The following is a 20982-nucleotide window of genomic DNA, read 5'->3' as shown; positions in this document are numbered from 1 at the left end:
ATGGTGAGCACTTTGGACTTTGAATCCAGTAATCTGCTTTCAAATCTTGGTGGGACCTAACTTTGTTCAATTTCCTTAAAGTTGAATTTTAGGATAGCTTATCTATATTTAAACTTTGTATAAATCCCATCATCTTCAGTGGTTTCTTTACTCCAAACTAATTTTGAAACTGTTTCAAATCAGTTTTCAACTGGAGAGATGTTTGTCAAACATTTGGAAATAGGAAAAGTTGCAATAAGAATGCAGTGATCCATCACTTGTGCTATGGTTTTAAGATATTCTGGTTTTAAGAATTTTCTTCTTCAGTGTGCACTAATGAGAGTAAAGGTCTGTTCTTCTTCTCGTCTTAAAACTTAGTCCCCCATAGTAGATTCAATCACCAATTAAATGTCCTGATTGATTAATTAGCCTTAGCATTTCTTAGATTTGCCATATTGCTATATTTGAGGAAAAGTTTTCTATGTATGCCATATAGAGAAATGCTGCATCAGCCAAAGGATGACATTTTTGTTTATTCCTAACATGGATTTAAAAATTCTCTGTTTTGTATGTGTCTATGATGTTCTCTAGCAAGTTTCAAGGGCTGCTAACTGTAGCCAATGCATTCATCCCACACTTCATGCACTTTGCCGCTGGATAAAATCCCTTCTTGGCATTTCTTGTAGGACAACAAGAAAAAGCACATGGCCCGTATGGGGATCGAACCATGACCTTGGCATAATTAGCACCACGCTCTAACCAACTGAGCTAACCGGCCAAACATAAAAACATCAGCAAACTCATAAATGCCAAATGTACCTAAAACAGGAGAACATTCAGTATTTCAAAGATCAGCAATATTGAGTAGAGGAAGACTCTCGAACAATGGGTTCCATGGTGTAATGGTGAGCACTTTGGACTTTGAATCCAGTAATCTGATTTCAAATCTTGGTGGGACCTAACTTTGTTCAATTTGCTTAAAGTTGAATTTTAGGATAGCTTATCTATATTTAAACTTTGTATAAATCCCATCATCTTCAGTGGTTTTTTTACTCCAAACTAATTTTGAAGCTGTTTCAAATCTGTTTTCAACTGGAGAGATGTTTGTCAAACATTTGGAAATAGGAAAAGTTGCAATAAGAATGCAGTGATCCATCACTTGTGCTATGGTTTTAAGATATTCTGGTTTTAAGAATTTTCTTCTTCAGTGTGCACTAATGAGAGTAAAGGTCTGTTCTTCTTCTCTTCTTAAAACTTAGTCCCCCATAGTAGATTCAATCACCAATTAAATGTCCTGATTGATTAATTAGCCTTAGCATTTCTTAGATTTGCCATATTGCTATATTTGAGAAAAAGTTTTCTATGTATGCCATATAGAGAAATGCTGCATCAGCCAAAGGATGACATTTTTGTTTATTCCTAACATGGATTTAAAAATTCTCTGTTTTGTATGTGTCTATGATGTTCTCTAGCAAGTTTCAAGGGCTGCTAACTGTAGCCAATGCATTCATCCCACACTTCATGCACTTTGCCGCTGGATAAAATCCCTTCTTGGCATTTCTTGTAGGACAACATGCAAAAGCACATGGCCCGTATGGGGATCGAACACATGAACTTGGCGTTATTAGCACAACGCTCTAACCAACTGAGCTAACCGGCCAAACATAAAAACATCAGCAAACACAAAAATGCCAAATGTACCTAAAACAGGAGAACATTCAGTATTTCAAAGATCAGCAATATTGAGTAGAGGAAGACTCTCTAATAATGGGTTCCATGGTGTAATGGTGAGCACTTTGGACTTTGAATCCAGTAATCTGATTTCAAATCTTGGTGGGACCTAACTTTGTTCAATTTCCTTAAAGTTGAATTTTAGGATAGCTTATCTATATTTAAACTTTGTATAAATCCCATCATCTTCAGTGGTTTTTTTACTCCAAACTAATTTTGAAGCTGTTTCAAATCAGTTTTCAACTGGAGAGATGTTTGTCAAACATTTGGAAATAGGAAAAGTTGCAATAAGAATGCAGTGATCCATCACTTGTGCTATGGTTTTAAGATATTCTGGTTTTAAGAATTTTCTTCTTCAGTGTGCACTAATGAGAGTAAAGGTCTGTTCTTCTTCTCGTCTTAAAACTTAGTCCCCCATAGTAGATTCAATCACCAAATAAATGTCCTGATTGATTAATTTGCCTTAGCATTTCTTAGATTTGCCATATTGCTATATTTGATAAAAAGTTTTCTATGTATGCCATATAGAGAAATGCTGCATCAGCCAAAGGATGACATTTTTGTTTATTCCTAACATGGATTTAAAAATTCTCTGTTTTTTATGTGTCTATGATGTTCTCTAGCAAGTTTCAAGGGCTGCTAACTGTAGCCAATGCATTCATCCCACACTTCATGCACTTTGCCGCTGGATAAAATCCCTTCTTGGCATTTCTTGTAGGACAACAAGAAAAAGCACATGGCCCTTATGGGGATCGAACACATGACCTTGGCGTTTTTAGCACCATGCTCTAACCAACTGAGCTAACCGGCCAAACATAAAAACATCAGCAAACACAAAAATGCCAAATGTACCTAAAACAGGAGAACATTCAGTATTTCAAAGATCAGCAATATTGAGTAGAGGAAGACTCTCTAATAATGGGTTCCATGGTGTAATGGTGAGCACTTTGGACTTTGAATCCAGTAATCTGATTTCAAATCTTGGTGGGACCTAACTTTGTTCAATTTGCTTAAAGTTGAATTTTAGGATAGCTTATCTATATTTAAACTTTGTATAAATCCCATCATCTTCAGTGGTTTTTTTACTCCAAACTAATTTTGAAGCTGTTTCAAATCTGTTTTCAACTGGAGAGATGTTTGTCAAACATTTGGAAATAGGAAAAGTTGCAATAAGAATGCAGTGATCCATCACTTGTGCTATGGTTTTAAGATATTCTGGTTTTAAGAATTTTCTTCTTCAGTGTGCACTAATGAGAGTAAAGGTCTGTTCTTCCTTCTTCTCGTCTTAAAACTTAGTCCCCCATAGTAGATTCAATCACCAATTAAATGTCCTGATTGATTAATTAGCCTTAGCATTTCTTAGATTTGCCATATTGCTATATTTGAGGAAAAGTTTTCTATGTATGCCATATAGAGAAATGCTGCATCAGCCAAAGGATGACATTTTTGTTTATTCCTAACATGGATTTAAAAATTCTCTGTTTTGTATGTGTCTATGATGTTCTCTAGCAAGTTTCAAGGGCTGCTAACTGTAGCCAATGCATTCATCCCACACTTCATGCACTTTGCCGCTGGATAAAATCCCTTCTTGGCATTTCTTGTAGGACAACATGCAAAAGCACATGGCCCGTATGGGGATCGAACACATGAACTTGGCGTTATTAGCACAACACTCTAACCAACTGAGCTAACCGGCCAAACATAAAAACATCAGCAAACACAAAAATGCCAAATGTACCTAAAACAGGAGAACATTCAGTATTTCAAAGATCAGCAATATTGAGTAGAGGAAGACTCTCTAATAATGGGTTCCATGGTGTAATGGTGAGCACTTTGGACTTTGAATCCAGTAATCTGATTTCAAATCTTGGTGGGACCTAACTTTGTTCAATTTCCTTAAAGTTGAATTTTAGGATAGCTTATCTATATTTAAACTTTGTATAAATCCCATCATCTTCAGTGGTTTTTTTACTCCAAACTAATTTTGAAGCTGTTTCAAATCAGTTTTCAACTGGAGAGATGTTTGTCAAACATTTGGAAATAGGAAAAGTTGCAATAAGAATGCAGTGATCCATCACTTGTGCTATGGTTTTAAGATATTCTGGTTTTAAGAATTTTCTTCTTCAGTGTGCACTAATGAGAGTAAAGGTCTGTTCTTCTTCTCGTCTTAAAACTTAGTCCCCCATAGTAGAATCAATCACCAAATAAATGTCCTGATTGATTAATTTGCCTTAGCATTTCTTAGATTTGCCATATTGCTATATTTGATAAAAAGTTTTCTATGTATGCCATATAGAGAAATGCTGCATCAGCCAAAGGATGACATTTTTGTTTATTCCTAACATGGATTTAAAAATTCTCTGTTTTGTATGTGTCTATGATGTTCTCTAGCAAGTTTCAAGGGCTGCTAACTGTAGCCAATGCATTCATCCCACACTTCATGCACTTTGCCGCTGGATAAAATCCCTTCTTGGCATTTCTTGTAGGACAACAAGAAAAAGCACATGGCCCTTATGGGGATCGAACACATGACCTTGGCATTTTTAGCACCATGCTCTAACCAACTGAGCTAACCGGCCAAACATAAAAACATCAGCAAACACAAAAATGCCAAATGTACCTAAAACAGGAGAACATTCAGTATTTCAAAGATCAGCAATATTGAGTAGAGGAAGACTCTCTAATAATGGGTTCCATGGTGTAATGGTGAGCACTTTGGACTTTGAATCCAGTAATCTGCTTTCAAATCTTGGTGGGACCTAACTTTGTTCAATTTCCTTAAAGTTGAATTTTAGGATAGCTTATCTATATTTAAACTTTGTATAAATCCCATCATCTTCAGTGGTTTCTTTACTCCAAACTAATTTTGAAACTGTTTCAAATCAGTTTTCAACTGGAGAGATGTTTGTCAAACATTTGGAAATAGGAAAAGTTGCAATAAGAATGCAGTGATCCATCACTTGTGCTATGGTTTTAAGATATTCTGGTTTTAAGAATTTTCTTCTTCAGTGTGCACTAATGAGAGTAAAGGTCTGTTCTTCTTCTCGTCTTAAAACTTAGTCCCCCATAGTAGATTCAATCACCAAATAAATGTCCTGATTGATTAATTTGCCTTAGCATTTCTTAGATTTGCCATATTGCTATATTTGATAAAAAGTTTTCTATGTATGCCATATAGAGAAATGCTGCATCAGCCAAAGGATGACATTTTTGTTTATTCCTAACATGGATTTAAAAATTCTCTGTTTTTTATGTGTCTATGATGTTCTCTAGCAAGTTTCAAGGGCTGCTAACTGTAGCCAATGCATTCATCCCACACTTCATGCACTTTGCCGCTGGATAAAATCCCTTCTTGGCATTTCTTGTAGGACAACAAGAAAAAGCACATGGCCCTTATGGGGATCGAACACATGACCTTGGCGTTTTTAGCACCATGCTCTAACCAACTGAGCTAACCGGCCAAACATAAAAACATCAGCAAACACAAAAATGCCAAATGTACCTAAAACAGGAGAACATTCAGTATTTCAAAGATCAGCAATATTGAGTAGAGGAAGACTCTCTAATAATGGGTTCCATGGTGTAATGGTGAGCACTTTGGACTTTGAATCCAGTAATCTGATTTCAAATCTTGGTGGGACCTAACTTTGTTCAATTTCCTTAAAGTTGAATTTTAGGATAGCTTATCTATATTTAAACTTTGTATAAATCCCATCATCTTCAGTGGTTTCTTTACTCCAAACTAATTTTGAAACTGTTTCAAATCAGTTTTCAACTGGAGAGATGTTTGTCAAACATTTGGAAATAGGAAAAGTTGCAATAAGAATGCAGTGATCCATCACTTGTGCTATGGTTTTAAGATATTCTGGTTTTAAGAATTTTCTTCTTCAGTGTGCACTAATGAGAGTAAAGGTCTGTTCTTCTTCTCGTCTTAAAACTTAGTCCCCCATAGTAGATTCAATCACCAAATAAATGTCCTGATTGATTAATTTGCCTTAGCATTTCTTAGATTTGCCATATTGCTATATTTGAGAAAAAGTTTTCTATGTATGCCATATAGAGAAATGCTGCATCAGCCAAAGGATGACATTTTTGTTTATTCCTAACATGGATTTAAAAATTCTCTGTTTTGTATGTGTCTATGATGTTCTCTAGCAAGTTTCAAGGGCTGCTAACTGTAGCCAATGCATTCATCCCACACTTCATGCACTTTGCCGCTGGATAAAATCCCTTCTTGGCATTTCTTGTAGGACAACAAGAAAAAGCACATGGCCCTTATGGGGATCGAACACATGACCTTGGCATTTTTAGCACCATGCTCTAACCAACTGAGCTAACCGGCCAAACATAAAAACATCAGCAAACACAAAAATGCCAAATGTACCTAAAACAGGAGAACATTCAGTATTTCAAAGATCAGCAATATTGAGTAGAGGAAGACTCTCTAATAATGGGTTCCATGGTGTAATGGTGAGCACTTTGGACTTTGAATCCAGTAATCTGCTTTCAAATCTTGGTGGGACCTAACTTTGTTCAATTTCCTTAAAGTTGAATTTTAGGATAGCTTATCTATATTTAAACTTTGTATAAATCCCATCATCTTCAGTGGTTTCTTTACTCCAAACTAATTTTGAAACTGTTTCAAATCAGTTTTCAACTGGAGAGATGTTTGTCAAACATTTGGAAATAGGAAAAGTTGCAATAAGAATGCAGTGATCCATCACTTGTGCTATGGTTTTAAGATATTCTGGTTTTAAGAATTTTCTTCTTCAGTGTGCACTAATGAGAGTAAAGGTCTGTTCTTCTTCTCGTCTTAAAACTTAGTCCCCCATAGTAGATTCAATCACCAAATAAATGTCCTGATTGATTAATTTGCCTTAGCATTTCTTAGATTTGCCATATTGCTATATTTGATAAAAAGTTTTCTATGTATGCCATATAGAGAAATGCTGCATCAGCCAAAGGATGACATTTTTGTTTATTCCTAACATGGATTTAAAAATTCTCTGTTTTTTATGTGTCTATGATGTTCTCTAGCAAGTTTCAAGGGCTGCTAACTGTAGCCAATGCATTCATCCCACACTTCATGCACTTTGCCGCTGGATAAAATCCCTTCTTGGCATTTCTTGTAGGACAACAAGAAAAAGCACATGGCCCTTATGGGGATCGAACACATGACCTTGGCGTTTTTAGCACCATGCTCTAACCAACTGAGCTAACCGGCCAAACATAAAAACATCAGCAAACACAAAAATGCCAAATGTACCTAAAACAGGAGAACATTCAGTATTTCAAAGATCAGCAATATTGAGTAGAGGAAGACTCTCTAATAATGGGTTCCATGGTGTAATGGTGAGCACTTTGGACTTTGAATCCAGTAATCTGATTTCAAATCTTGGTGGGACCTAACTTTGTTCAATTTCCTTAAAGTTGAATTTTAGGATAGCTTATCTATATTTAAACTTTGTATAAATCCCATCATCTTCAGTGGTTTCTTTACTCCAAACTAATTTTGAAACTGTTTCAAATCAGTTTTCAACTGGAGAGATGTTTGTCAAACATTTGGAAATAGGAAAAGTTGCAATAAGAATGCAGTGATCCATCACTTGTGCTATGGTTTTAAGATATTCTGGTTTTAAGAATTTTCTTCTTCAGTGTGCACTAATGAGAGTAAAGGTCTGTTCTTCTTCTCGTCTTAAAACTTAGTCCCCCATAGTAGATTCAATCACCAAATAAATGTCCTGATTGATTAATTTGCCTTAGCATTTCTTAGATTTGCCATATTGCTATATTTGAGAAAAAGTTTTCTATGTATGCCATATAGAGAAATGCTGCATCAGCCAAAGGATGACATTTTTGTTTATTCCTAACATGGATTTAAAAATTCTCTGTTTTGTATGTGTCTATGATGTTCTCTAGCAAGTTTCAAGGGCTGCTAACTGTAGCCAATGCATTCATCCCACACTTCATGCACTTTGCCGCTGGATAAAATCCCTTCTTGGCATTTCTTGTAGGACAACAAGCAAACGCACATGGCCCGTATGGGGATCGAACACATGAACTTGGCGTTATTAGCACAACGCTCTAACCAACTGAGCTAACCTGCCAAACATAAAAACATCAGCAAACACAAAAATGCCAAATGTACCTAAAACAGGAGAACATTCAGTATTTCAAAGATCAGCAATATTGAGTAGAGGAAGACTCTCTAATAATGGGTTCCATGGTGTAATGGTGAGCACTTTGGACTTTGAATCCAGTAATCTGATTTCAAATCTTGGTGGGACCTAACTTTGTTCAATTTCCTTAAAGTTGAATTTTAGGATAGCTTATCTATATTTAAACTTTGTATAAATCCCATCATCTTCAGTGGTTTTTTTACTCCAAACTAATTTTGAAGCTGTTTCAAATCAGTTTTCAACTGGAGAGATGTTTGTCAAACATTTGGAAATAGGAAAAGTTGCAATAAGAATGCAGTGATCCATCACTTGTGCTATGGTTTTAAGATATTCTGGTTTTAAGAATTTTCTTCTTCAGTGTGCACTAATGAGAGTAAAGGTCTGTTCTTCTTCTCGTCTTAAAACTTAGTCCCCCATAGTAGATTCAATCACCAAATAAATGTCCTGATTGATTAATTTGCCTTAGCATTTCTTAGATTTGCCATATTGCTATATTTGAGGAAAAGTTTTCTATGTATGCCATATAGAGAAATGCTGCATCAGCCAAAGGATGACATTTTTGTTTATTCCTAACATGGATTTAAAAATTCTCTGTTTTGTATGTGTCTATGATGTTCTCTAGCAAGTTTCAAGGGCTGCTAACTGTAGCCAATGCATTCATCCCACACTTCATGCACTTTGCCGCTGGATAAAATCCCTTCTTGGCATTTCTTGTAGGACAACAAGAAAAAGCACATGGCCCATATGGGGATCGAACCATGACCTTGGCATAATTAGCACCACGCTCTAACCAACTGAGCTAACCGGCCAAACATAAAAACATCAGCAAACTCATAAATGCCAAATGTACCTAAAACAGGAGAACATTCAGTATTTCAAAGATCAGCAATATTGAGTAGAGGAAGACTCTCGAACAATGGGTTCCATGGTGTAATGGTGAGCACTTTGGACTTTGAATCCAGTAATCTGATTTCAAATCTTGGTGGGACCTAACTTTGTTCAATTTGCTTAAAGTTGAATTTTAGGATAGCTTATCTATATTTAAACTTTGTATAAATCCCATCATCTTCAGTGGTTTTTTTACTCCAAACTAATTTTGAAGCTGTTTCAAATCTGTTTTCAACTGGAGAGATGTTTGTCAAACATTTGGAAATAGGAAAAGTTGCAATAAGAATGCAGTGATCCATCACTTGTGCTATGGTTTTAAGATATTCTGGTTTTAAGAATTTTCTTCTTCAGTGTGCACTAATGAGAGTAAAGGTCTGTTCTTCTTCTCTTCTTAAAACTTAGTCCCCCATAGTAGATTCAATCACCAATTAAATGTCCTTATTGATTAATTAGCCTTAGCATTTCTTAGATTTGCCATATTGCTATATTTGAGAAAAAGTTTTCTATGTATGCCATATAGAGAAATGCTGCATCAGCCAAAGGATGACATTTTTGTTTATTCCTAACATGGATTTAAAAATTCTCTGTTTTGTATGTGTCTATGATGTTCTCTAGCAAGTTTCAAGGGCTGCTAACTGTAGCCAATGCATTCATCCCACACTTCATGCACTTTGCCGCTGGATAAAATCCCTTCTTGGCATTTCTTGTAGGACAACAAGCAAAAGCACATGGCCCGTATGGGGATCGAACACATGAACTTGGCGTTATTAGCACAACGCTCTAACCAACTGAGCTAACCGGCCAAACATAAAAACATCAGCAAACACAAAAATGCCAAATGTACCTAAAACAGGAGAACATTCAGTATTTCAAAGATCAGCAATATTGAGTAGAGGAAGACTCTCTAATAATGGGTTCCATGGTGTAATGGTGAGCACTTTGGACTTTGAATCCAGTAATCTGATTTCAAATCTTGGTGGGACCTAACTTTGTTCAATTTCCTTAAAGTTGAATTTTAGGATAGCCTATCTATATTTAAACTTTGTATAAATCCCATCATCTTCAGTGGTTTTTTTACTCCAAACTAATTTTGAAGCTGTTTCAAATCAGTTTTCAACTGGAGAGATGTTTGTCAAACATTTGGAAATAGGAAAAGTTGCAATAAGAATGCAGTGATCCATCACTTGTGCTATGGTTTTAAGATATTCTGGTTTTAAGAATTTTCTTCTTCAGTGTGCACTAATGAGAGTAAAGGTCTGTTCTTCTTCTCGTCTTAAAACTTAGTCCCCCATAGTAGATTCAATCACCAAATAAATGTCCTGATTGATTAATTTGCCTTAGCATTTCTTAGATTTGCCATATTGCTATATTTGATAAAAAGTTTTCTATGTATGCCATATAGAGAAATGCTGCATCAGCCAAAGGATGACATTTTTGTTTATTCCTAACATGGATTTAAAAATTCTCTGTTTTTTATGTGTCTATGATGTTCTCTAGCAAGTTTCAAGGGCTGCTAACTGTAGCCAATGCATTCATCCCACACTTCATGCACTTTGCCGCTGGATAAAATCCCTTCTTGGCATTTCTTGTAGGACAACAAGAAAAAGCACATGGCCCTTATGGGGATCGAACACATGACCTTGGCGTTATTAGCACCATGCTCTAACCAACTGAGCTAACCGGCCAAACATAAAAACATCAGCAAACACAAAAATGCCAAATGTACCTAAAACAGGAGAACATTCAGTATTTCAAAGATCAGCAATATTGAGTAGAGGAAGACTCTCTAATAATGGGTTCCATGGTGTAATGGTGAGCACTTTGGACTTTGAATGCAGTAATCTGCTTTCAAATCTTGGTGGGACCTAACTTTGTTCAATTTCCTTAAAGTTGAATTTTAGGATAGCTTATCTATATTTAAACTTTGTATAAATCCCATCATCTTCAGTGGTTTCTTTACTCCAAACTAATTTTGAAACTGTTTCAAATCAGTTTTCAACTGGAGAGATGTTTGTCAAACATTTGGAAATAGGAAAAGTTGCAATAAGAATGCAGTGATCCATCACTTGTGCTATGGTTTTAAGATATTCTGGTTTTAAGAATTTTCTTCTTCAGTGTGCACTAATGAGAGTAAAGGTCTGTTCTTCTTCTCGTCTTAAAACTTAGTCCCCCATAGTAGATTCAATCACCAATTAAATGTCCTGATTGATTAATTAGCCTTAGCATTTCTTAGATTTGCCATATTGCTATATTTGAGGAAAAGTTTTCTATGTATGCCATATAGAGAAATGCTGCATCAGCCAAAGGATGACATTTTTGTTTATTCCTAACATGGATTTAAAAATTCTCTGTTTTGTATGTGTCTATGATGTTCTCTAGCAAGTTTCAAGGGCTGCTAACTGTAGCCAATGCATTCATCCCACACTTCATGCACTTTGCCGCTGGATAAAATCCCTTCTTGGCATTTCTTGTAGGACAACAAGAAAAAGCACATGGCCCGTATGGGGATCGAACCATGACCTTGGCATAATTAGCACCACGCTCTAACCAACTGAGCTAACCGGCCAAACATAAAAACATCAGCAAACTCATAAATGCCAAATGTACCTAAAACAGGAGAACATTCAGTATTTCAAAGATCAGCAATATTGAGTAGAGGAAGACTCTCGAACATGGTGTAATGGTGAGCACTTTGGACTTTGAATCCAGTAATCTGATTTCAAATCTTGGTGGGACCTAACTTTGTTCAATTTGCTTAAAGTTGAATTTTAGGATAGCTTATCTATATTTAAACTTTGTATAAATCCCATCATCTTCAGTGGTTTTTTTACTCCAAACTAATTTTGAAGCTGTTTCAAATCTGTTTTCAACTGGAGAGATGTTTGTCAAACATTTGGAAATAGGAAAAGTTGCAATAAGAATGCAGTGATCCATCACTTGTGCTATGGTTTTAAGATATTCTGGTTTTAAGAATTTTCTTCTTCAGTGTGCACTAATGAGAGTAAAGGTCTGTTCTTCTTCTCTTCTTAAAACTTAGTCCCCCATAGTAGATTCAATCACCAATTAAATGTCCTGATTGATTAATTAGCCTTAGCATTTCTTAGATTTGCCATATTGCTATATTTGAGAAAAAGTTTTCTATGTATGCCATATAGAGAAATGCTGCATCAGCCAAAGGATGACATTTTTGTTTATTCCTAACATGGATTTAAAAATTCTCTGTTTTGTATGTGTCTATGATGTTCTCTAGCAAGTTTCAAGGGCTGCTAACTGTAGCCAATGCATTCATCCCACACTTCATGCACTTTGCCGCTGGATAAAATCCCTTCTTGGCATTTCTTGTAGGACAACAAGCAAAAGCACATGGCCCGTATGGGGATCGAACACATGAACTTGGCGTTATTAGCACAACGCTCTAACCAACTGAGCTAACCGGCCAAACATAAAAACATCAGCAAACACAAAAATGCCAAATGTACCTAAAACAGGAGAACATTCAGTATTTCAAAGATCAGCAATATTGAGTAGAGGAAGACTCTCTAATAATGGGTTCCATGGTGTAATGGTGAGCACTTTGGACTTTGAATCCAGTAATCTGATTTCAAATCTTGGTGGGACCTAACTTTGTTCAATTTCCTTAAAGTTGAATTTTAGGATAGCTTATCTATATTTAAACTTTGTATAAATCCCATCATCTTCAGTGGTTTTTTTACTCCAAACTAATTTTGAAGCTGTTTCAAATCAGTTTTCAACTGGAGAGATGTTTGTCAAACATTTGGAAATAGGAAAAGTTGCAATAAGAATGCAGTGATCCATCACTTGTGCTATGGTTTTAAGATATTCTGGTTTTAAGAATTTTCTTCTTCAGTGTGCACTAATGAGAGTAAAGGTCTGTTCTTCTTCTCGTCTTAAAACTTAGTCCCCCATAGTAGATTCAATCACCAAATAAATGTCCTGATTGATTAATTTGCCTTAGCATTTCTTAGATTTGCCATATTGCTATATTTGATAAAAAGTTTTCTATGTATGCCATATAGAGAAATGCTGCATCAGCCAAAGGATGACATTTTTGTTTATTCCTAACATGGATTTAAAAATTCTCTGTTTTTTATGTGTCTATGATGTTCTCTAGCAAGTTTCAAGGGCTGCTAACTGTAGCCAATGCATTCATCCCACACTTCATGCACTTTGCCGCTGGATAAAATCCCTTCTTGGCATTTCTTGTAGGACAACAAGAAAAAGCACATGGCCCTTATGGGGATCGAACACATGACCTTGGCGTTTTTAGCACCATGCTCTAACCAACTGAGCTAACCGGCCAAACATAAAAACATCAGCAAACACAAAAATGCCAAATGTACCTAAAACAGGAGAACATTCAGTATTTCAAAGATCAGCAATATTGAGTAGAGGAAGACTCTCTAATAATGGGTTCCATGGTGTAATGGTGAGCACTTTGGACTTTGAATCCAGTAATCTGCTTTCAAATCTTGGTGGGACCTAACTTTGTTCAATTTCCTTAAAGTTGAATTTTAGGATAGCTTATCTATATTTAAACTTTGTATAAATCCCATCATCTTAAGTGGTTTCTTTACTCCAAACTAATTTTGAAACTGTTTCAAATCAGTTTTCAACTGGAGAGATGTTTGTCAAACATTTGGAAATAGGAAAAGTTGCAATAAGAATGCAGTGATCCATCACTTGTGCTATGGTTTTAAGATATTCTGGTTTTAAGAATTTTCTTCTTCAGTGTGCACTAATGAGAGTAAAGGTCTGTTCTTCTTCTCGTCTTAAAACTTAGTCCCCCATAGTAGATTCAATCACCAAATAAATGTCCTGATTGATTAATTTGCCTTAGCATTTCTTAGATTTGCCATATTGCTATATTTGATAAAAAGTTTTCTATGTATGCCATATAGAGAAATGCTGCATCAGCCAAAGGATGACATTTTTGTTTATTCCTAACATGGATTTAAAAATTCTCTGTTTTGTATGTGTCTATGATGTTCTCTAGCAAGTTTCAAGGGCTGCTAACTGTAGCCAATGCATTCATCCCACACTTCATGCACTTTGCCGCTGGATAAAATCCCTTCTTGGCATTTCTTGTAGGACAACAAGCAAAAGCACATGGCCCGTATGGGGATCGAACACATGAACTTGGCGTTATTAGCACAACGCTCTAACCAACTGAGCTAACCGGCCAAACATAAAAACATCAGCAAACACAAAAATGCCAAATGTACCTAAAACAGGAGAACATTCAGTATTTCAAAGATCAGCAATATTGAGTAGAGGAAGACTCTCTAATAATGGGTTCCATGGTGTAATGGTGAGCACTTTGGACTTTGAATCCAGTAATCTGATTTCAAATCTTGGTGGGACCAAACTTTGTTCAATTTCCTTAAAGTTGAATTTTAGGATAGCTTATCTATATTTAAACTTTGTATAAATCCCATCATCTTCAGTGGTTTTTTTACTCCAAACTAATTTTGAAGCTGTTTCAAATCAGTTTTCAACTGGAGAGATGTTTGTCAAACATTTGGAAATAGGAAAAGTTGCAATAAGAATGCAGTGATCCATCACTTGTGCTATGGTTTTAAGATATTCTGGTTTTAAGAATTTTCTTCTTCAGTGTGCACTAATGAGAGTAAAGGTCTGTTCTTCTTCTCGTCTTAAAACTTAGTCCCCCATAGTAGATTCAATCACCAAATAAATGTCCTGATTGATTAATTTGCCTTAGCATTTCTTAGATTTGCCATATTGCTATATTTGATAAAAAGTTTTCTATGTATGCCATATAGAGAAATGCTGCATCAGCCAAAGGATGACATTTTTGTTTATTCCTAACATGGATTTAAAAATTCTCTGTTTTTTATGTGTCTATGATGTTCTCTAGCAAGTTTCAAGGGCTGCTAACTGTAGCCAATGCATTCATCCCACACTTCATGCACTTTGCCGCTGGATAAAATCCCTTCTTGGCATTTCTTGTAGGACAACAAGAAAAAGCACATGGCCCTTATGGGGATCGAACACATGACCTTGGCGTTATTAGCACCATGCTCTAACCAACTGAGCTAACCGGCCAAACATAAAAACATCAGCAAACACAAAAATGCCAAATGTACCTAAAACAGGAGAACATTCAGTATTTCAAAGATCAGCAATATTGAGTAGAGGAAGACTCTCTAATAATGGGTTCCATGGTGTAATGGTGAGCACTTTGGACTTTGAATCTAGTAATCTGCTTTCAAATCTTGGTGGGACCTAACTTTGTTCAATTTCCTTAAAGTTGAATTTTAGGATAGCTTATCTATATTTAAACTTTGTATAAATCCCATCATCTTCAGTGGTTTCTTTACTCCAAACTAATTTTGAAACTGTTTCAAATCAGTTTTCAACTGGAGAGATGTTTGTCAAACATTTGGAAATAGGAAAAGTTGCAATAAGAATGCAGTGATCCATCACTTGTGCTATGGTTTTAAGATATTCTGGTTTTAAGAATTTTCTTCTTCAGTGTGCACTAATGAGAGTAAAGGTCTGTTCTTCTTCTCGTCTTAAAACTTAGTCCCCCATAGTAGATTCAATCACCAATTAAATGTCCTGATTGATTAATTAGCCTTAGCATTTCTTAGATTTGCCATATTGCTATATTTGAGGAAAAGTTTTCTATGTATGCCATATAGAGAAATGCTGCATCAGCCAAAGGATGACATTTTTGTTTATTCCTAACATGGATTTAAAAATTCTCTGTTTTGTATGTGTCTATGATGTTCTCTAGCAAGTTTCAAGGGCTGCTAACTGTAGCCAATGCATTCATCCCACACTTCATGCACTTTGCCGCTGGATAAAATCCCTTCTTGGCATTTCTTGTAGGACAACAAGAAAAAGCACATGGCCCATATGGGGATCGAACCATGACCTTGGCATAATTAGCACCACGCTCTAACCAACTGAGCTAACCGGCCAAACATAAAAACATCAGCAAACTCATAAATGCCAAATGTACCTAAAACAGGAGAACATTCAGTATTTCAAAGATCAGCAATATTGAGTAGAGGAAGACTCTCTAATAATGGGTTCCATGGTGTAATGGTGAGCACTTTGGACTTTGAATCCAGTAATCTGCTTTCAAATCTTGGTGGGACCTAACTTTGTTCAATTTCCTTAAAGTTGAATTTTAGGATAGCTTATCTATATTTAAACTTTGTATAAATCCCATCATCTTCAGTGGTTTCTTTACTCCAAACTAATTTTGAAACTGTTTCAAATCAGTTTTCAACTGGAGAGATGTTTGTCAAACATTTGGAAATAGGAAAAGTTGCAATAAGAATGCAGTGATCCATCACTTGTGCTATGGTTTTAAGATATTCTGGTTTTAAGAATTTTCTTCTTCAGTGTGCACTAATGAGAGTAAAGGTCTGTTCTTCTTCTCGTCTTAAAACTTAGTCCCCCATAGTAGATTCAATCACCAATTAAATGTCCTGATTGATTAATTAGCCTTAGCATTTCTTAGATTTGCCATATTGCTATATTTGAGGAAAAGTTTTCTATGTATGCCATATAGAGAAATGCTGCATCAGCCAAAGGATGACATTTTTGTTTATTCCTAACATGGATTTAAAAATTCTCTGTTTTTTATGTGTCTATGATGTTCTCTAGCAAGTTTCAAGGGCTGCTAACTGTAGCCAATGCATTCATCCCACACTTCATGCACTTTGCCGCTGGATAAAATCCCTTCTTGGCATTTCTTGTAGGACAACAAGAAAAAGCACATGGCCCATATGGGGATCGAACCATGACCTTGGCATAATTAGCACCACGCTCTAACCAACTGAGCTAACCGGCCAAACATAAAAACATCAGCAAACTCATAAATGCCAAATGTACCTAAAACAGGAGAACATTCAGTATTTCAAAGATCAGCAATATTGAGTAGAGGAAGACTCTCTAATAATGGGTTCCATGGTGTAATGGTGAGCACTTTGGACTTTGAATCCAGTAATCTGCTTTCAAATCTTGGTGGGACCTAACTTTGTTCAATTTCCTTAAAGTTGAATTTTAGGATAGCTTATCTATATTTAAACTTTGTATAAATCCCATCATCTTCAGTGGTTTCTTTACTCCAAACTAATTTTGAAACTGTTTCAAATCAGTTTTCAACTGGAGAGATGTTTGTCAAACATTTGGAAATAGGAAAAGTTGCAATAAGAATGCAGTGATCCATCACTTGTGCTATGGTTTTAAGATATTCTGGTTTTAAGAATTTTCTTCTTCACTGTGCACTAATGAGAGTAAAGGTCTGTTCTTCTTCTCGTCTTAAAACTTAGTCCCCCATAGTAGATTCAATCACCAATTAAATGTCCTGATTGATTAATTAGCCTTAGCATTTCTTAGATTTGCCATATTGCTATATTTGAGGAAAAGTTTTCTATGTATGCCATATAGAGAAATGCTGCATCAGCCAAAGGATGACATTTTTGTTTATTCCTAACATGGATTTAAAAATTCTCTGTTTTGTATGTGTCTATGATGTTCTCTAGCAAGTTTCAAGGGCTGCTAACTGTAGCCAATGCATTCATCCCACACTTCATGCACTTTGCCGCTGGATAAAATCCCTTCTTGGCATTTCTTGTAGGACAACAAGAAAAAGCACATGGCCCATATGGGGATCGAACCATGACCTTGGCATAATTAGCACCACGCTCTAACCAACTGAGCTAACCGGCCAAACATAAAAACATCAGCAAACTCATAAATGCCAAATGTACCTAAAACAGGAGAACATTCAGTATTTCAAAGATCAGCAATATTGAGTAGAGGAAGACTCTCGAACAATGGGTTCCATGGTGTAATGGTGAGCACTTTGGACTTTGACTCCAGTAATCTGATTTCAAATCTTGGTGGGACCTAACTTTGTTCAATTTGCTTAAAGTTGAATTTTAGGATAGCTTATCTATATTTAAACTTTGTATAAATCCCATCATCTTCAGTGGTTTTTTTACTCCAAACTAATTTTGAAGCTGTTTCAAATCTGTTTTCAACTGGAGAGATGTTTGTCAAACATTTGGAAATAGGAAAAGTTGCAATAAGAATGCAGTGATCCATCACTTGTGCTATGGTTTTAAGATATTCTGGTTTTAAGAATTTTCTTCTTCAGTGTGCACTAATGAGAGTAAAGGTCTGTTCTTCTTCTCTTCTTAAAACTTAGTCCCCCATAGTAGATTCAATCACCAATTAAATGTCCTGATTGATTAATTAGCCTTAGCATTTCTTAGATTTGCCATATTGCTATATTTGAGAAAAAGTTTTCTATGTATGCCATATAGAGAAATGCTGCATCAGCCAAAGGATGACATTTTTGTTTATTCCTAACATGGATTTAAAAATTCTCTGTTTTGTATGTGTCTATGATGTTCTCTAGCAAGTTTCAAGGGCTGCTAACTGTAGCCAATGCATTCATCCCACACTTCATGCACTTTGCCGCTGGATAAAATCCCTTCTTGGCATTTCTTGTAGGACAACAAGAAAAAGCACATGGCCCATATGGGGATCGAACCATGACCTTGGCATAATTAGCACCACGCTCTAACCAACTGAGCTAACCGGCCAAACATAAAAACATTAGCAAACTCATAAATGCCAAATGTACCTAAAACAGGAGAACATTCAGTATTTCAAAGATCAGCAATATTGAGTAGAGGAAGACTCTCTAATAATGGGTTCCATGGTGTAATGGTGAGCACTTTGGACTTTGAATCCAGTAATCTGCTTTCAAATCTTGGTGGGACCTAACTTTGTTCAATTTCCTTAAAGTTGAATTTTAGGATAGCTTATCTATATTTAAACTTTGTATAAATCCCATCATCTTCAGTGGTTTCTTTACTCCAAACTAATTTTGAAACTGTTTCAAATCAGTTTTCAACTGGAGAGATGTTTGTCAAACATTTGGAAATAGGAAAAGTTGCAATAAGAATGCAGTGATCCATCACTTGTGCTATGGTTTTAAGATATTCTGGTTTTAAGAATTTTCTTCTTCAGTGTGCACTAATGAGAGTAAAGGTCTGTTCTTCTTCTCGTCTTAAAACTTAGTCCCCCATAGTAGATTCAATCACCAATTAAATGTCCTGATTGATTAATTAGCCTTAGCATTTCTTAGATTTGCCATATTGCTATATTTGAGGAAAAGTTTTCTATGTATGCCATATAGAGAAATGCTGCATCAGCCAAAGGATGACATTTTTGTTTATTCCTAACATGGATTTAAAAATTCTCTGTTTTGTATGTGTCTATGATGTTCTCTAGCAAGTTTCAAGGGCTGCTAACTGTAGCCAATGCATTCATCCCACACTTCATGCACTTTGCCGCTGGATAAAATCCCTTCTTGGCATTTCTTGTAGGACAACAAGAAAAAGCACATGGCCCATATGGGGATCGAACCATGACCTTGGCATAATTAGCACCACGCTCTAACCAACTGAGCTAACCGGCCAAACATAAAAACATCAGCAAACTCATAAATGCCAAATGTACCTAAAACAGGAGAACATTCAGTATTTCAAAGATCAGCAATATTGAGTAGAGGAAGACTCTCTAATAATGGGTTCCATGGTGTAATGGTGAGCACTTTGGACTTTGAATCCAGTAATCTGCTTTCAAATCTTGGTGGGACCTAACTTTGTTCAATTTCCTTAAAGTTGAATTTTAGGATAGCTTATCTATATTTAAACTTTGTATAAATCCCATCATCTTCAGTGGTTTCTTTACTCCAAACTAATTTTGAAACTGTTTCAAATCAGTTTTCAACTGGAGAGATGTTTGTCAAACATTTGGAAATAGGAAAAGTTGCAATAAGAATGCAGTGATCCATCACTTGTGCTATGGTTTTAAGATATTCTGGTTTTAAGAATTTTCTTCTTCAGTGTGCACTAATGAGAGTAAAGGTCTGTTCTTCTTCTCTTCTTAAAACTTAGTCCCCCATAGTAGATTCAATCACCAATTAAATGTCCTGATTGATTAATTAGCCTTAGCATTTCTTAGATTTGCCATATTGCTATATTTGAGAAAAAGTTTTCTATGTATGCCATATAGAGAAATGCTGCATCAGCCAAAGGATGACATTTTTGTTTATTCCTAACATGGATTTAAAAATTCTCTGTTTTGTATGTGTCTATGATGTTCTCTAGCAAGTTTCAAGGGCTGCTAACTGTAGCCAATGCATTCATCCCACACTTCATGCACTTTGCCGCTGGATAAAATCCCTTCTTGGCATTTCTTGTAGGACAACAAGAAAAAGCACATGGCCCTTATGGGGATCGAACACATGACCTTGGTGTTTTTAGCACCATGCTCTAACCAACTGAGCTAACCGGCCAAACATAAAAACATCAGCAAACACAAAAATGCCAAATGTACCTAAAACAGGAGAAAATTCAGTATTTCAAAGATCAGCAATATTGAGTAGAGGAAGAGTCTCTAATAATGGGTTCCATGGTGTAATGGTGAGCACTTTGGACTTTGAATCCAGTAATCTGCTTTCAAATCTTGGTGGGACCTAACTTTGTTCAATTTCCTTAAAGTTGAATTTTAGGATAGCTTATCTATATTTAAACTTTGTATAAATCCCATCATCTTCAGTGGTTTCTTTACTCCAAACTAATTTTGAAACTGTTTCAAATCAGTTTTCAACTGGAGAGATGTTTGTCAAACATTTGGAAATAGGAAAAGTTGCAATAAGAATGCAGTGATCCATCACTTGTGCTATGGTTTTAAGATATTCTGGTTTTAAGAATTTTCTTCTTCAGTGTGCACTAATGAGAGTAAAGGTCTGTTCTTCTTCTCGTCTTAAAACTTAGTCCCCCATAGTAGATTCAATCACCAAATAAATGTCCTGATTGATTAATTTGCCTTAGCATTTCTTAGATTTGCCATATTGCTATATTTGATAAAAAGTTTTCTATGTATGCCATATAGAGAAATGCTGCATCAGCCAAAGGATGACATTTTTGTTTATTCCTAACATGGATTTAAAAATTCTCTGTTTTTTATGTGTCTATGATGTTCTCTAGCAAGTTTCAAGGGCTGCTAACTGTAGCCAATGCATTCATCCCACACTTCATGCACTTTGCCGCTGGATAAAATCCCTTCTTGGCATTTCTTGTAGGACAACAAGAAAAAGCACATGGCCCTTATGGGGATCGAACACATG

General features: G+C 35.8%; 7 non-coding genes across 7 annotated transcripts; all 7 read right to left on the bottom strand.

Annotated features, from left to right (window-relative positions):
* Positions 1 to 2447: 2447 nt before the first annotated feature.
* Positions 2448 to 2521, bottom strand: TRNAF-AAA (transfer RNA phenylalanine (anticodon AAA)). Its single transcript has one exon. It is a non-coding gene; the product is annotated as a tRNA-Phe (tRNA).
* A 1694-nt stretch (positions 2522 to 4215) lies between these two features.
* Positions 4216 to 4289, bottom strand: TRNAF-AAA (transfer RNA phenylalanine (anticodon AAA)). Its single transcript has one exon. It is a non-coding gene; the product is annotated as a tRNA-Phe (tRNA).
* An 808-nt stretch (positions 4290 to 5097) lies between these two features.
* TRNAF-AAA (transfer RNA phenylalanine (anticodon AAA)) lies at positions 5098 to 5171 on the bottom strand. Its single transcript has one exon. It is a non-coding gene; the product is annotated as a tRNA-Phe (tRNA).
* An 808-nt stretch (positions 5172 to 5979) lies between these two features.
* TRNAF-AAA (transfer RNA phenylalanine (anticodon AAA)) lies at positions 5980 to 6053 on the bottom strand. The gene has a single exon. It is a non-coding gene; the product is annotated as a tRNA-Phe (tRNA).
* Positions 6054 to 6861: 808 nt separating this feature from the next.
* TRNAF-AAA (transfer RNA phenylalanine (anticodon AAA)) lies at positions 6862 to 6935 on the bottom strand. Its single transcript has one exon. It is a non-coding gene; the product is annotated as a tRNA-Phe (tRNA).
* A 6088-nt stretch (positions 6936 to 13023) lies between these two features.
* TRNAF-AAA (transfer RNA phenylalanine (anticodon AAA)) lies at positions 13024 to 13097 on the bottom strand. Its single transcript has one exon. It is a non-coding gene; the product is annotated as a tRNA-Phe (tRNA).
* Positions 13098 to 20074: 6977 nt separating this feature from the next.
* Positions 20075 to 20148, bottom strand: TRNAF-AAA (transfer RNA phenylalanine (anticodon AAA)). Its single transcript has one exon. It is a non-coding gene; the product is annotated as a tRNA-Phe (tRNA).
* Between the last annotated feature and the right edge of the window lie 834 nt (positions 20149 to 20982).

Source organism: Taudactylus pleione, unplaced genomic scaffold (assembly GCF_031769625.1).
Source record: "Taudactylus pleione unplaced genomic scaffold, aTauple2 ptg000085l, whole genome shotgun sequence".
NCBI lineage: Eukaryota > Metazoa > Chordata > Amphibia > Anura > Myobatrachidae > Taudactylus > Taudactylus pleione.
This window is presented reverse-complemented; position numbering and strand designations above follow the sequence as displayed.